General features: G+C 39.6%; 1 protein-coding gene across 1 annotated transcript in view; it reads left to right on the forward strand.

The window, feature by feature from the left end:
* Positions 1-2090: 2090 nt before the first annotated feature.
* The window catches only part of LOC119788507 (prepronociceptin-like), a 40683-nt gene continuing 26186 nt past the window's right edge, over positions 2091-16587 (forward strand). Inside the window, exons 1-2 of the mRNA XM_038292872.1 lie at positions 2091-2233; positions 14404-14411. The gene's annotated coding sequence lies outside the window, so the exon portion shown is untranslated. The remainder of the gene's footprint in view (positions 2234-14403; positions 14412-16587) is intronic.

Here is a 16587-nt window from a genome sequence, read left to right on the forward strand (position 1 = left end):
CTGACACAATGGTGGTAATGTGATGGTGGGGTGTTGCTTTTCTGAAGTAGAGTTGCTTTAATTAATGCAACCATGAGTTCCGGTCCTTCACAGTATTACAAAGAGGAATATCAGGCAAGGAGCGCTTTGGCTATCCAGCCAGACAGGGATTCAAAGAAAACCAAAAAGTCCACCTCTATAAGGCTTTAAAAAAAATAAAACTTGAAGGTTTTAGATCAGCTGCAAAGTCTGAATCTGCTTGGTTACATTAAACCCAGCATTTCTGCTTAAAGACCTTTAATTGTAGCTAAATGAAAACAATTCTGCAGAGAAGAGTAAAAAGACTGCCAAATACTTACTGGCAGCATTTTCAACCAGAAAGCCTCCATCAAGGTTTTAAATGGTTTTACCTGCAATAGATAAACTCATCACTTGAAAACTGTATCTTTAAATTAGTCACATTTTGATGACCTTTAAACATCTAAGTGTGACCAAATGTTCAATCAGAAGATTCTGACCTGGAACAGTGTAAACAGTTTTCACAGCATTATATCTTGACTATATTACTGAGATGGATTTTGTCATGGTTTTGGTTATATTGTGCTTTACTTTGCTCTATGTTCCCTAGTTTTACTGGTTTAATTCCTATTTTGTTGTAATTTCTAGATTTATGTTAGTTCTCATGTTTTTCTGTTGTCCTCTGTTGCCCTCTTGTGTGTGTGTGTGTGTGTGTGTGTGTTTTCCTTTCCCCTTGGCTCCCTCGTTGTCTCCTCTCACACCTGCTCCTTGTCAGCTCGTTAGCCCTCCCTTTGTCTGCTATATATGCTCTCACTCTGCTCTCACTCTTTATTGGTTCCTTGTTGTTCCTGGTCCTGTCTTCGCTGTTGTCGTCTCCCCTCGTCTCTCCCTGGCTCCTTGTACTTGTTTTCCCTTGATGTCTCCATGGTTCTGGTCTGTTACTTTTTTTAGTTGGATTTTTGGACTGCCTTTGTTAACCATTTTCATTAAAACTACAAGTATTCACCTCAGCCTCTCTGCCTCTGCATTTGGGTCCTCCAAACCTCAACCAAGACGTGACAGGATTCATCTTCACTGCAAAAAATGTAAATCTAATTAAGTCGGTTTCTTTAAATATGTGAATTTCTTCTTGAAGTAAGCAGGTAAGCGAGACCCTTTGATAATGGAAAAACATGTACATTTAAAGTAAGAAAAAAACAATAGCTTATTATTAGTGTTGCGCTGATGCCATGTTTTGGCCCTGATACTGATACCTGATACCTGGCTGTGCAGTATTGGCCGATACTGATACAATCTGAAATTGATGTGTGTGTTTATATGAAGAACTTCGTATTACTTGGATGTCAAATAATTGCCGTCATGGCTTTGTCAAGGTGCTGCCTACCTTTGTGAAGCAGGAAAAAGACTAATACAAAGTTCATCCACTGGCACTTTTTATTGTCTAAGTGGAATGGGTGACAATGGTTGAATAACTTTTTGGTATCAGTGACCTATTTTTTGGTACTCGCTGATACCGATATCACCATTTTAGTGCTGGATAGGGGCCCCGGCCGATACTGGTATTGGTATTGGTGCAACACTATTTATTATCTTATTACTATTGTCTAATTTCTATTATTATCTAACTTATCTAATTTCTTATATTATCTAATCTCATTTTAAGAGTAGAAACACTAATTCCATTGGTAGATTATCCTACTCAAATTAAGGGTAAATACACTAATTTAAGAAATTTTTACTCGATCTTATATAGTTTTTGCCATGTTGACACATACTGTTGGTTGATATGTAGGTTATAAAGTTCCTTTTGGGTATAATAAAAGTATTATTAGATTCTATCCTTCATGCACATTCTTCGCCCCCTCATGCTTTTTCACTTTTATCAAACCTTTTCTTTCCCTACACCTTTATTTCTTCGATATTTTGTCATCATCCTGACTTTCACTCCTCCTTGCACGCTCCCTCTCTCCCTCCCACCTCCACCATCACTCATTGCCCCCCCCCCTTAACTCCACCCTTCCTCTCTCTATCTTGGTCCTCTCTCCCTAATGAAATAGAGAGTTCAGAATGGAGGGAACGAGGGAGAAGGAGAGGAGGAGGTTGAAGGGGTGGGTCTATATAAGAGCAGCTGCCTCCATCCTCCACGTAGCCACAGAAACCACCCTGACACTGAGGCAAGGAAACATAAGCTGAGGAATCTGCAAGGACCCCCCCAGACAGGCGGCCACAATCTCACACAGGTAAGCTCATCCTGCAGGAGGAGGAGGGTTGTTCTTCAGGAGTAGAAGGAGAAGTAGTGTGACCTTTGACCTTTGATACAAAATATACCACTAGAAAACTTATCTTGTAGTTTTCAGCTTGGATTCACAGTCTAGAGTTTGAATTTACCCTAAATTTGATGCAGGACTGGAGCTCACTGTCATTAAAAGCAACATATTTTTCAGTACTTTAAAAAAAATGTTTTTTCAGGCATGTTGTCTTTAACATGATGAATAGAGCAGATGCTGCTGTAGTTTTCAGAGTCCTGATACGATGTCGTCTTTTAGGCATGCTCTACTTTATTCTAACCATGTGAAGGTTTTTTTTACCAGCCCTGACAACCGATAAGTACATTTTCATTATCTACTTGTCGTTTACTGCGGTAAAATGTGGATCCTAGTATCTGCCAGTAGAAGTTATTAGGGCTTGATTGGGGTTCATAACCAAGAGAGTCACCTTGACCCCTAAAGGAACAGAAGCAAAAAAAGGCTGTAAGTGCATGTTATGATAAAAAATACTTCATAATGAAAAAATAAATAAATAATAAACAATGGTTGAGCATGTATGTGCAGTTTTTTTTTCCAAGTACAAAGAGAGGAAATTGCATTTGTGTGGTTATGAAATGAGTGAAGGGGCCAATTAACAGATATGTACTGCAGGTTAATGTGCGTGCAATAGAAGCAATTACTTCTCCCTCTCTTTTGCTATGATATTAATTTCCCTTTAACTCAGTTTTTTGTCTAAATCATGGCACATTTTTGTGTACAATAAAATAAATCCTTTTTTTTTAATGTATTTTCTTTGTCATACTTTAATAATGCGTACCAGTATCTAAATTAGAGCACTAGTAACAAGCTCAGTGTAAGACACTAAATAAAGTAAGAGTTTTGATTAATATCTAATTATATGAAGCTGTATAATGTGCTCAGCCAAGTCCAATATAATTGTATAAAGAGGTTTCAATCTTATAACATGAATGTCCGGTTTGATCAGTTTTAACAGCAGTGCATTATCAAGCCAGTTGGTGTAGAGTTATGCATCTAAGAAAGCAAAGGTGATTGCTTTGGATCATTCCCTTTTCAACCATCTCTCCTCCTGAGCAGACATGTGGTGACAGTGGAAAGATTGACTGTGTCAGTGGAATCACTGGTTCCTCTCTGGGTTCTCACTCCTTTATCATCTTGGCCTCTTTATAAATGTTATTTGACAGACCTGATGTGGGTTTTCGTAGCTTTTGTAAAATACAGGGGAGTTGTGCTGTTGCAAAAGTTTGCAACTCTTTGACTGTTTTCAACATGTGCTTCTTGTTCTTTTTCCTGCAACAAATTTGATTGAGCTCAGACCAACTGAAGTATTGTATAAAATTCAGATTTCTATGTAATATTTCACTGGTTTAGTGGTACAGGAAAAGAGATGTACAGTGTTTTAAAACAGCATAGGCTGTGTTTATTCCCTATAGTTGAACATAGAAATGCCAAAATTAGATGCTGTGTGTTGCTTTTTATTTAGAAAAACAGCTCAAAATTGTAGTAAATCATCCTTTTCTACTGTAAAACACAGTAACCACAGGTGAAAAGTATTATTTTTATTACTGAAGTAGAAATTCTACTGTTTCAAAACACTTTTCTAGAAGTTAGAGTACCGACCAAAGCTTTTTAATGCAGTAAAAGTGTAAAACTATAATTTTGATAACTACTTAATGTAATAAAGTAAAATGAATGCAGGAAAAATACGTACAGATGCTTTAAACCTCCTACAGGTTACAGCATTACCCTTTTGAAGGAACATTTTTCTACAATTCAGGATTATAACTTCTTTAGACTTTTTTAGTTTTTAGTTTTATAACTAATGCTAACAGTGTTAGATTTAACTTTACATCATCTTAAAAACGATTTATTTTGGTATGTGGTGAACAACACGTTGGGGCAGCACCGAGTCCAAACCCCAAAGAAATTTGTTGTCTGGATGAAACTAGTTATTTTGATGTTTTTTCATTTTTTTTTTTAATACAAACAGGCAATAATTAAAATTAGTTTAAATTAAACAAAATTAACAAGCATATTTTTAAAATGTAAGGAGAAAAAAGTAAAAAGATGTCTATGAAATAAGAATAGATAGCCAAAATGTGTTAATTGACACCTCTGACAGTGACAGACAGAGAGTCAGTATTATGCATCATATCTCAAACTTAGTCATAAAAAAAGGCAGCATGTTTGCTCTTATAGAGCAAATACAGACCATCAGCTCTAATAACCCCTTTTCAAGACTGGCTAGCTCTGATTTTATAAAAAGGCGGCGGTTATTTGTTCCCCAAAGTGTGGTGGAAGTACGTGAAGTGCACTGGTATTTTGCAAGGAAGGATGTAAAGGTCAGAGATTTCCGCCTATGATTGGACATGGTCGTCAAGGTCTAATTTAGTGCTGCACTCTACTGGGGTCCACGAAGGAAAGGGGTGTTTTCTCAGAAAAAGTCCTTTTTGCTTGAACACTGTGGTTCGAGTAGGAGAATAATGAAAGGTTGTTTGGATGAGATCATGGATGTTGATGAGGGTATGATTCTCATAGACACTTCAGGCGACTATATTTGAATATGCCTGCAGGTTGCTGCATTTTTAAATGATGATTTCCTACCAAACTAGAAATATAACAAAATCCAGAAGGTTTGCAACCAAAATGAACATGTCGCAGCATTAGTTTCTGCCCTGTAATCATAAAGAAGGAACATAAAAGCAGAATCTGACATAAAATATAACTATAGTGAGGTTTACAAGAACATGTAAAGCCTTCTGAGACACAATGCCTTTTCCAGAGATAAAGGTTCAAGGGGAGATTGGATTGATCAAATGTGATCTGGTCCCATCTGGCTCATTGTTTTTTGCAGAACCCTGTGTACTTAATGAGCCTGAACGGTTCAAGGGCTGGGCTGATGGATGAAATCAAATGGATGGAAATAAGATGCCCAGGCTGCACATTGGAGCAGTTGGAAGCACCTTTACCTTGCAGCAAGAAGGTCTTGGGTTCAAATCCTGGCCAAGGTCCATATGCGTAGAGATTGCATGTGCCTTCTAGCTACTCTCACACAAATATATATGTTACCATAACTGGTCTCCTGAAATTCCCTTTTTATTGGTGAGTTTTTCAACTTGAACATGTCTGTGTTTGCTCTGTGATGGACAGATGCCTCCTTCCGGTTCCGTCCAGAGAACAACACAGATAGACATTTTTCACTACAACGTTTCTTTTTGTAAAGCCCCAAGCTATTTGTTGCATTTTATTTTATTTTATTTTTTTATTTTTTTACAGTGTCCTGTCTGGCAATGTGGCGATAAGAATAATTGTCTTCATGCCAAAAAGAGCCCAACAGATTTCACTTTCACAAGTGGAGCAGTACGGCTATCGCCACAGTGTTCCGCTTAATTAATGCATATAAATAGCTTTATTATAATTATGCAGGGAGTATTACTGATTGTTAGGACACTGCAATATAAGTAGAATAGGAAAGGAAAAACAGAAAAAAAGGAGAAAAGACGAAAGAAAGAGGAGATAAAAGGGAGATAACGATAAAACATCTTCAGTCTGCTTCATCACCTGCAAAGAGAAATCAAAAGGAATGCAAAATTTGTTGCATTTCTACTGTGAGTGTTCACCACACTGGGGCACACTTTCTATGAAAATGCAAGAATTTACTGAAATCAAGGGTGGAATCATTTTGAAAACATCCCAGTATCCGTGTTAGGTACAGGAAAAAATCACAGTGACCATAAGCTCTAATCAACATATGTGATGTTGTAATTACTACAACACATATGCACAGATTATCACTGCAAATTACAGTCAATTAAAAGCCATGTTGTAACTGCATTGATTTGACAAATTACCAAGAATATTTACAGTCATCATAATTATATTTGATTGAGACAAAGGGTCACATTCTAAGTTATTCAAAACTCTACACAACATGAAGCCCTTCTGGACCATGTGAAGACCTACAGTGCTCAGCTCAGGGTTGTCAGATCTGCCTGCTTCCAGAAACAACTTGAAACTTAAACAAGCCATTACCAAAACAAATTCAATACATGTAAAACTCTACCTGATTCTGAAAGTGTCCCTTCTTGCCTACCTAAACATAAGAAAACCATCGCCACAGAATGATGCTGCCACCATCATGCTTCTCCTACAGGATGGTGCCCCTGTAGCACATGATCGTGGCAAACTTTAAAAATTGACTTTTTACAGCTGATTTCTTGCCAGTTCCTTGCCAAATTTGAGAATGACCGACTGAAAATTGTCAATCCAAAACCATCCCTGTGGAAAAAGCGTGGCATCCCTGGTTTAAATCACTATTATCATGTTTCTGTGTGGGGAAATGGCAAACTGGTGCCCTTGCAGCTGCAGGCGCCTTTGCTTGTTGTGTAGGGGAACCAGTTTACAGGGAGAGCTAAAGCAATTGTGGGACATTCATTTCTAATTATTCATTTCAGCAGTGACGGCTGGTGGAGTTTATACCAAAAAATCAAACATATACTAAGTAATCACACCAGTTTATTTATATGAATGCCAACAACAACAAAAATAAACATTATAAAAACACTTTAAATCATTTCATGTACAGGTTTATTTTTGTAAATAAATCTTGCCCTTCTGAGGGTTTGTGGAGGCAAATCTGTGTTTTGCATTGTCCAATATTGTGTCACCAACCTAAAAAAAATGTGCCAGGTTAATAATGTAGAAGCTAATAGTCAGCTTTATACTTTTTTTAATATATAAAAACTATTTTCTGAGAATGTGTTTATTTATAAGCAACTATGCAAATAACAAACATCTGGAAAAAGCACACAATATTCTATTATTTTCCATGTGAATCCCAGATTATTTATATCCACAAAGTGCTTTAAATCAGTCCTAGCTGTCTTTATCCATGCCGGCTCAGATCCTGACGTTTGAAAAAGGAGGCAGGGAAAGCAGGATAAAGCATTAGCCTCGCTGCATGCAGTTAGCCGAGCCTTGTAGCTAAACCAGGTCCTGGAAAAGGTCGTTTCTTGCACCATTTCTCTCTCTCTCTCTCCAATGTGTCTCCAAATCCTGCGACTTGACCTGTCAATCACCCACAAACGTCTGTGCTGTGGCACAAGGCTGTGAGGAAATAGACTTCCTGTCACCTCAGGTCGTAGCTCTCCTATACATGCGTATTGCAGAGGAGCTACTGTCATGTACAACTTTCAACGAGAGACAATGGGCAAAGATTTTTTGTGCCCTAGGGCGGAAATACGTCACCAATCCGATAAAAAAATGGATTTACACTTTACTTGTCAATAAAGATTAAATATTTATCTTACATATGTAAAAAATATAGATATATTTCAAAACACTTTACATTTAAATTTAAAATTAAATTATTAAAAAAAACATATATATTTTTTAATGTCTTAATCAGGGTTATTGGTTGTGGGGCGGCGCCCTAGCGGCCTTTATTAGCCAACTGCCACTGAATTTCTGTGTGTTTGGGCCTATTAAAAATCATTAACAAGCAATCCCCTGAAAATGAGCACCATACTTCTTTACCTCTCCTCCTTGTCTGCCCCTCCATAAAACTCCAGTCAGCGCACACTCGGTGTGGGGGGGGGAGCACAAAAAACCAGAGGAGAGATTAGGATAAAGACTAAAAAGTGTATTAAAAGGAATCTTCTTTTCTGATAATAATTTAGGCCAGCAGAAGATGCTAACACTCTGTGCTCACCTCTGTTCTAAAGTACCGAAGTGATGGTTAAGTTAAGGAGGGGGAGGGAATTGTTGCCTCAGAGAAACTCAATCTAGGACTGCCCCCGCTCAGGTTGTCAGTTTATGTGTGCAGTCGTGTCTTCAACAGCCTTAGATGTTTACAGCTTTGGATAAAGTTTTATAACATAACCCTGTTAACTCCTCCTAAGAACATAATCCATAAGCTGTCTGCTGTATTCCTTGGTCCACAAAATGCTGTTTGCTCAGCAATTGAATTCCACACAGGTGGCCTCCAATCACTAATTTGATTGCATAACAGCAGAAACAAAGAAAAAACAAAAACAATTATGGCCTAACTATTAAAGTATGATGTTCCACAAACGTTATCAAAGCTGTGATGCAGGTAGTAGACTGTGGCAGCTGACAATACCTATGATGTAACTTTTAATGTTTTATCTTCCCTTAGGCGAGTATGTGTGGAAGTCATTAACTAGATGTGAGCGTTCCCATCTAAGAACTGTCAATAGCAATCCTTAAGATGGAAATAATTATTCTGGCTTCTGCGTTTCCCCCAGGGCTTCACTTTTTACTTCACCTTGAGAGAAACACAGACACTCTGGCATCTGTTGCAAAATTACAAGGAGGTTAAATGATTTCAACCCATTAGGAGAACAAACAATCACTTAACAGTTATTTAAGAAATGGTATTTATTCAGACAGATTAGGTGTATGAATAATGCCTTTCATTTTAAGTGTGCCGTTTCCAGTTTACATTATTAACACACACTTTAGCTGAACAGCAACTTCATTTGAACATCCTGCCTTGTGTATCTTATACCTCTTTTCTGTATCTTTGTTTATCCCAGGCCACACCCCATTAGCTTTATGAACATATTTCCTTGACCCCCTCTAACCATTTTTACACAAAAGCCATGAGGGGGAAAAAAAGAGAGAGTTGAAACTCGTGGGACACACCCCATAGAGATGGAGCGCACAGTGCTGCCAGTCCTGCTAAATTGGGTTTAAACATGTGGAGTTAATCCATGGATTCAATGTTCCTGGCACAGCGGGGTCCGCCTACATTCATTTGTGTGGCACAGACTGCACAGCTCCTTCCTTTGTCTTCTTGCTGCCCTCTCTTTGTGCTCTTCTTTTCCCCAGTGTTTCAACACTAATAAGCAGCCAAGCCTTGGAAGGTGTAGCTGTTTTAGCTGAAAGTCCCAGATCTTTGATTGTTCACTGCTAATGTTTGCATTCAATAGACCAAACTAAAGACGTTTGGGGAAAAATTATGGTTTACATTTATTTATTTTCTAAGAAATATACTGAATTTTTTATTTATTTCTGTAAATCATTATTTTTTTTTATCACATTTCAGCCACCATCTTTTATAAACATATCTACAAAATGAATGATTGATGAATTCTAAGAAGTGGATCAATGTAAAATAAAAGGTTTTATTGTTTTCTTCTTGAATTTTAATTCTGAAAAGCGTGATGTGGATATATTTATCCAGCCTCATTTAGAAGAAGAAGAAATTAATTCTATTAGCTCAAAATTTAATAAACACAAGGGTATCATTATCGATCTTTTGCCCTGGCTGAACTCACACATCAATCACAGCTGCCTATCAAAAACTGAAAGAAGGAGACAATAAAACTGTAGACATCAAAAATATTTTTATTTAAAAAAAATGTAATACTAGTTTTTAAAATGTTTACTAGCTTTAATCAATAATACTGTCCTAATGATAAAAATTTATCTGCTTATTGGGTTGTTTTAAAGTAAATTTATGAAATCCACTCACTGCTCATACCTACAATCCCAACAGCACTTTGGACAGAATCTGGAAGCGAAATTAAATTTACTCTGATTGTCATCTTAGTGTTGTCATTAAATTTCAATCATGCCAACATGTGGTAAAACCATTTGGTCCTTTGCTTTAGAATGGACACAGAAGACCATAAAAATCTAAGCTGAATCTAGTGAGCACAGCTGAAATAAAACATTGGGTTAAAGTTAATCTTTTAGCTGGAGAACAAGCACTAACATTCAGCCAGACGGCTACAACAGGATGATTCAAATCAAAGCACATTAAGCTGTTATAGTGGTCCAATCAGAGCTCGGATTTACATTTAATGCTCTTAATTTGACTGAAAAAGTTTAACTTTTTTGAAGTCAAATGAGTATTGCTTGGGCATACTCCAGACATAGAGACAGAAAATGCAAATGTCTTGCAGATCCTTTACCAAAGTCTTTGAATCTGAAGGTGCACAGCTGTGGAGGTGGGTTAATTGTCATGTCGACTGATTAGGACGCCATAAATCAAGATTTTGTGGTTACAATTTGAACATAATTGTATAACTAGAGCATACTAATGTTGACTGTGACAGTTGTTGTTAGAGGGAAAAAGTGCATAATAAAATCATACTCACTGGATGATTAAAAAGTTTCCAGGGAATACTTTGGATTTGTCTGGTACATAAAAATCTCAACAAACTCACTGCAGTTTGCAGGTAACTTAGAACAAGTGTGAAAATATTTGCATGGATGCTTTTGCAGGACATTGTGTTTGTAATACTTGCTCCTATAAATAACTAATTTAGGCCAAATATATAAAGAATTAGTTTTGATGATTATCTTCTGATTGTTAGATTCTTTATTCAGCTATATCCAGTAGTTGAGTTATAAAAAAACGAAGGGGGATGGTGGAATTTTTTTTTTTTTTAATCATACATAGCCTAATTAATATATTCTATTAACCTAAAGCAATATCCATGGTATGGTTGTTACATGTCAGGTACGCCGATCATTGACCCTGACCAAGGCACCTTACAGTAGAACTGCAGTCAGTCCCTGGACTGGCATGGCTTTCACTGCCCCTAAATAGTTAGGGACTCATTTCCCACTGGGATCAGCTTCATAGTCTTTGTATTTTACTTTGGAAAATCTTTTGGCAAGGAATCTTTTAAGATTTGGAACAAAACCTTACAAAACATTGCAAATGAATATTTGAACCCTTAAAGTCAAGTTTTTTTTTTTTTTATTCAAATTAAATTAATTCAATTGAAACACCTGAAACTATTTTCAAAATAAAAAAAAAACTGCTTACAAATTCAAATACATTCAAATTAGCCTAAAAATGAAATAAGCCTATATAAAATCTAATCATTTTACTCACCTTTCAAATGTTCAGTATTTATTTTATAAAATAGACTGCTCATCAAAAAATCGGTATTGTTTCTATTGGCTAATTTAAAGTAAATTGCTGAATTAAAATGCATTTTTCAAACCTTCGATTCTCTCCTCCGGGTTTCCTCCACTGCTCTCGGCCACAGCTCCACTTCTCTCACCAACATCTACAGATTAATTTTATGTTTGATTCACAACCAAAATGCTGATTTTGAATGTTCAGAAAAGCCTCTACACTCTAGACCAGAGGTCTTCAACAGGGGTCTGTGACCCCTAGGGGGTTCCCAGAGGTACTGCATGGGGGTCGCGAAAGTTTTGGTTGATTAATTAATTGATTAATGCAATTTTTCCCACTAATTAAAATGTCTTTAAATCCACATTAACATAAATTCAACACACTGCAGTAAACAGATAAATGGAGGCAGAAGATGTCTTTCAGTCATTAATGCCAGTGGCGGTTTTAGACCAAATGTACCAGGGGGCCAGCTTGGTTTTCCTGGGGCCACAGATAAGCATGAAATAAAAAAAACAGGGCAAGGGATTCAAATATATTAAGGTTTAATATATTATAATATATAATAATATATTAGGTTTAATTAAAATTATATTTCTTATTAGGTCAATATACATTCATAATTTAGGAATTTTATATATTTTTCACTTAATTTAACTTAAAATTACATTTTTCTATAAAATCTGAATTAGAACAAAAAACACACGATGCATTCAGCTTTAAACATTAGAGCAATTTCTTTTGAAAAAAAGAAAACTGGGACCCAATCTCAATACGACACACAGGAGCTCTTTCAAGTTAGGAACCGTTTCATTCACAACACCTGTCCATTCAACCAGGAATCACAATCAGAAATACTTTAATAATCCCAGTGTTGGGATCTGGAGCTGTACCACCTGTCTCCAGCAGAGTTCGCTGTGGATCCTCCTGAGCTGAGCCTTCGACACACCTGAAGCCCATCTCGTCATCAGGAGGATCCTCCACTATATAAGCTGTCCTCAGACCTTGCATCAACGCCGCAGTGTTTATCCAGTTTGGTTAGCACCTGAGCCTCTCTATCTCTGTGATTACTTTGATTGCTTCTTGTCTCCTAGTGGATTCTAATTCCCCTTTTTGTCTCTGCCTACAGGAAACCTGTTTTTGTCCTGTAAGCTCTGGATGAGCTTAACCTGTCTAACTGCCCTCTGAGCCAAACCTGAAGACTCCTCCTGGATATCAACGCAGCTCTGGCTAAGAGCTGGAGAACCAAGGTCTGTCCTAAACTAGATGCAAGACGCTGAAGCTGTAAACTGAACTCTGTCGATCCAAACAGTCTCTGGACCCAACAGTGCCTCTCTCAAAGACCAAACCCGGATTCTACAAGGTAGATCTCTGAACAATTACATCCCAACACTCTTCAGCTACGTGGCTAACTGAACTGTCTCCCTTCCAGTTACCCGAGTACCAGACCCCCAGAAGTGATCCAGTACCAGTCGTTATATTTGTGACAATCTTCAATAAACTCTGTTATAACTTTTACCCCTGTTTCTGCCTCCGTGGTGTTCTGCATCCTTGGGCCTCTCTGACCCATCATGACAGAACACTGCGGCCTAACACAAGGCCCAGCAGACCAACTTCATCGTCGGTTGGAGGAACAAGATGCCCAGATTATGGGACAAACCCAAACCTTACGTGAGTTACACAGAATGGTTCTGTATCAAAATCAAGAGATTCAAAACCTCTCTAACAGATTGAGCTATGCTAACGCCACGCCGCCTGAACAACCATTTCCGGGTCCAGTTCCTTTTCCGAGGTCACCGGCGGTGACGTCATCGTCTGAGTTTCGACCCAGTCTCCCTGAAAAGTTTTCAGGTAACATGAGTGAATGTAAAGGATTCCTATTTCAATGCCGGCTGATATTCAAAAACTCTCCTGGTAGTTTTCCTACAGACTACAAGAAAATATTGTTCATTTTGTCCCAATTGACTGGCAGAGCTCTAGAATGGGCGCAGGCCAGGTTATCTTCTGACGAAAGCCTTAATTGCCTGTACTCTGATTTTATCTCTGAGTTTTCACAAGTATTTAACCAGGAAACAGATCAAACAGTTGACTCTCGTACTCTTCTGAAGCTAAAACAAGGAAATTCTTATGTTGCCGAATTTTCAATTCACTTCCGGGTTAAAGCCGCAGCTTCCGGTTGGAACCAATGTGCTCTAAAGACTGCATTTTTTGAGGCTCTCAACGAAAACATTAAGGATGAGCTTGATACCCTCGACGAACCCGCCACTTTAGAGGAATTAATCCGCCTGACTATTAGGTTGGATAATAGGATTCGAGCTAGAATTAGCTCCAAGCCAAAGAATCATGGTTCTGTTAATTCTGTTACTAATGATGTGCCTGCCTTCTCCTCCTCCACAGAGAATTTTTCTAAGCCGAGATCTAAAACCCAATCTCTCCCGTTGCCTGTTCAGGCCTCCCATACGGTAGAAATGGAGACCGAGCCCATGCAGGTTGGGCATACAAGGCTAACCCCAGAGGAGAGGCTAAGGCATGTCAGGAGCAAGCTGTGCATCTACTGTGGTGAGAGTGGACATTTCATTGCCTCATGCCCAGCTAAATCAAAAGCCGGGGCCCGTCAGAGGATCTGAGGAGTCTGACGGGCCATGTCATTTCAAAAAAATCTCCTCGCCTATTACTTCCTGCTACGTTGTTTTTTGCCGACCAAAACCTCACCTTATCTGCTTTCATCGACTCAGGTTGTGAGAGAAACCTAATTGATTCCAATCTGGTGGAACAATTAAAGATTGAAACTGTTCCCCTAACCCAGCCTCTCTGTGTCTCCGCGATCGATGGAAAAGAACTTCATCAAGTTACCCACCAAACTCAACCCCTCGAGCTGTTGGTCTCAGGTAACCATCGTGAAACCTTATCTTTTTTTGTGTTTCCCTCCGCATGTTCTCCTTTGGTTCTGGGTTTTGAATGGCTGGAACGACATAACCCCCACATAAATTGGACCGATCACCACATCGAGTCATGGTCAACCTCATGCCATGAAACTTGTCTTCGTTCAGCGGCCCCCGCTGTAAGATCTCCTAGGGGTGGGAGGGAGATGGACGCTCCTGACCTTTCTTCTGTTCCTCCAGAGTACCATGATCTAGCCCCTGTCTTCAGTAAGGTCAGTGCTACGTCCCTTCCACCTCACAGACCATACGACTGTGCCATTGAATTATTACCAGGGGCCCCTCTACCCGGCAGTAGGCTATACAATATCTCCAAGCCTGAACGAGAGACGATGGAAAAGTACATTAATGAATCTCTAGCTGCTGGAATAATTCGTCCTTCATCTTCTCCTTTGGGGGCAGGCTTCTTTTTTGTGGGTAAAAAGGACGGATCTCTTAGACCATGTATCGACTACAGAGGTTTAAACCAGATCACAGTTAAAAATAAGTACCCACTTCCCCTACTCGCTTCAGCTTTCGAACCAGTTCAGGGTGCAACCGTTTTTACTAAGCTCGACTTAAGGAACGCCTATCACCTTCTCAGAATCAGAGAGGGCGATGAATGGAAGACAGCCTTTAAGACCCCTCTAGGTCAATTCGAGTACTTAGTCATGCCTTTTGGTTTAACGAACGCCCCTGCATGTTTTCAAGCTTTAGTCAACGATGTCCTCAGAGATTTTTTGAACATGTTCGTTTTTGTCTACATCGATGATATTCTCATTTATTCCAAGGATCTTTCTGAACACAAGAAACATGTTCGCCTGGTTTTACAGAGACTCCTAGAAAATAAGCTTTTCGTCAAGGCAGAGAAATGCGAGTTTCACCAACCTTCAGTCACCTTTTTGGGGTTTGAGCTCGAGGGTGGACAGGTTAAGCCATCCCAGGATAAGATAAAGGCAGTCCTGGAATGGCCAGTCCCAGGAAAACCGCAAACAGCTGCAGAGATTCCTGGGTTTTGCAAATTTTTATCGGCGATTTATCAGGAACTATAGCCAGACAGCCCTGCCACTAACCTCACTCACTTCAGTCAAGAGAACTTTTCAATGGTCCCCTGAGGCACAATCCGCTTTTGAAAAATTGAAGATGTTGTTTTCCAGAGCTCCAGTATTAATCCAGCCTGATCCTACAAAGCAGTTCATCCTTGAAGTCGACTCTTCCAACTCAGGAGTTGGTGCCGTTCTATCCCAAAGACTGGATTCTGATCAAAAAGTTCACCCATGTGCCTTTTTCTCCCGAAGACTCTCTTCTGCCGAACAGAATTACGACGTTGGTGACCGTGAACTACTAGCCATAAAATTGGCTTTGGAGGAGTGGAGACACTGGCTGGAGGGGGCGGAACACCCGGTTCTCGTTTGGACTGATCATAAGAACCTCGCTTATATCCAATCCGCCAAACAGGTCAACCCTCGGCAGTCAAGGTGGTCACTATTCTTCTCCAGATTTAACCTCATCATCTCTTACAGACCAGGATCAAAGAACATCAAACCCGATTCTCTCTCTCGTCTATACTCCTCCGATCAATCCGAGACGCCTGAACCTGTTCTACCCGCTTCCTGCACCATTGGGGTGGTTACCTGGGAGATTACCGATCTAATAAATTCTGCTCTGGCCTCTGAACCTGACCCAGGTAACGGTCCACCTAACAAGTCTTATATTCCTTCATCCGTCAGGTCTCGTCTCATTCAGTGGATGCACAATGCCAAGTTTGCCGCTCATCCAGGGGTGAGCAGAACCATCAACCTCATCTCTAGGCGTTTCTGGTGGCCCACCCTTCACAGGGACGTTAAGGAATATGTGTTGGCCTGTCCTACCTGCGCTAGAAACAAATCCACACACCAACCTCCTTCTGGCCTGTTGCATCCACTTCCTATACCATCTCGTCCCTGGTCCCATATCGCAATTGACTTTGTCACTGGTCTCCCTGTGTCTCGAGGTATGTCCACTATTCTCACGATCGTTGACCGTTTTTCCAAGTCCTGCCATCTTGTTCCCCTTAGGAAGCTTCCCACAGCTTTTCAGACCGCCCAGCTTCTAATCAAACATGTCTTCCGCTTACATGGTATCCCCCAAGAGATCCTTTCCGATCGTGGTCCACAATTCATCTCGCAGGTATGGAAAGCCTTCTGTTCTGCTCTCAACTGCAAGCCATCTGTCACCTCAGGTTACCACCCCCAGTCCAATGGTCAGACAGAGCGTATGAATCAACAGCTCGAATCCTCCCTTCGCTGTCTAACCTCCAGTCATCCCACCGACTGGAGCCAACACCTCCCTTGGATAGAATACGCTCACAACTCCCTGAAATCAGCTTCCACCGGCCAATCTCCATTCCAGGTCAGTCTCGGTTATCAACCTCCACTTTTTCCCGCAGACGAGAGAGAGATTTCGGTCAAGTCAGTCAACCACCACATCCGCCGCTGTCATCGCATCTGGA

The sequence above is a fragment of the Cyprinodon tularosa genome, unplaced genomic scaffold (assembly GCF_016077235.1).
Source record: "Cyprinodon tularosa strain WSP-4 unplaced genomic scaffold, ASM1607723v1 ctg319, whole genome shotgun sequence".
Taxonomy (NCBI): domain Eukaryota; kingdom Metazoa; phylum Chordata; class Actinopteri; order Cyprinodontiformes; family Cyprinodontidae; genus Cyprinodon; species Cyprinodon tularosa.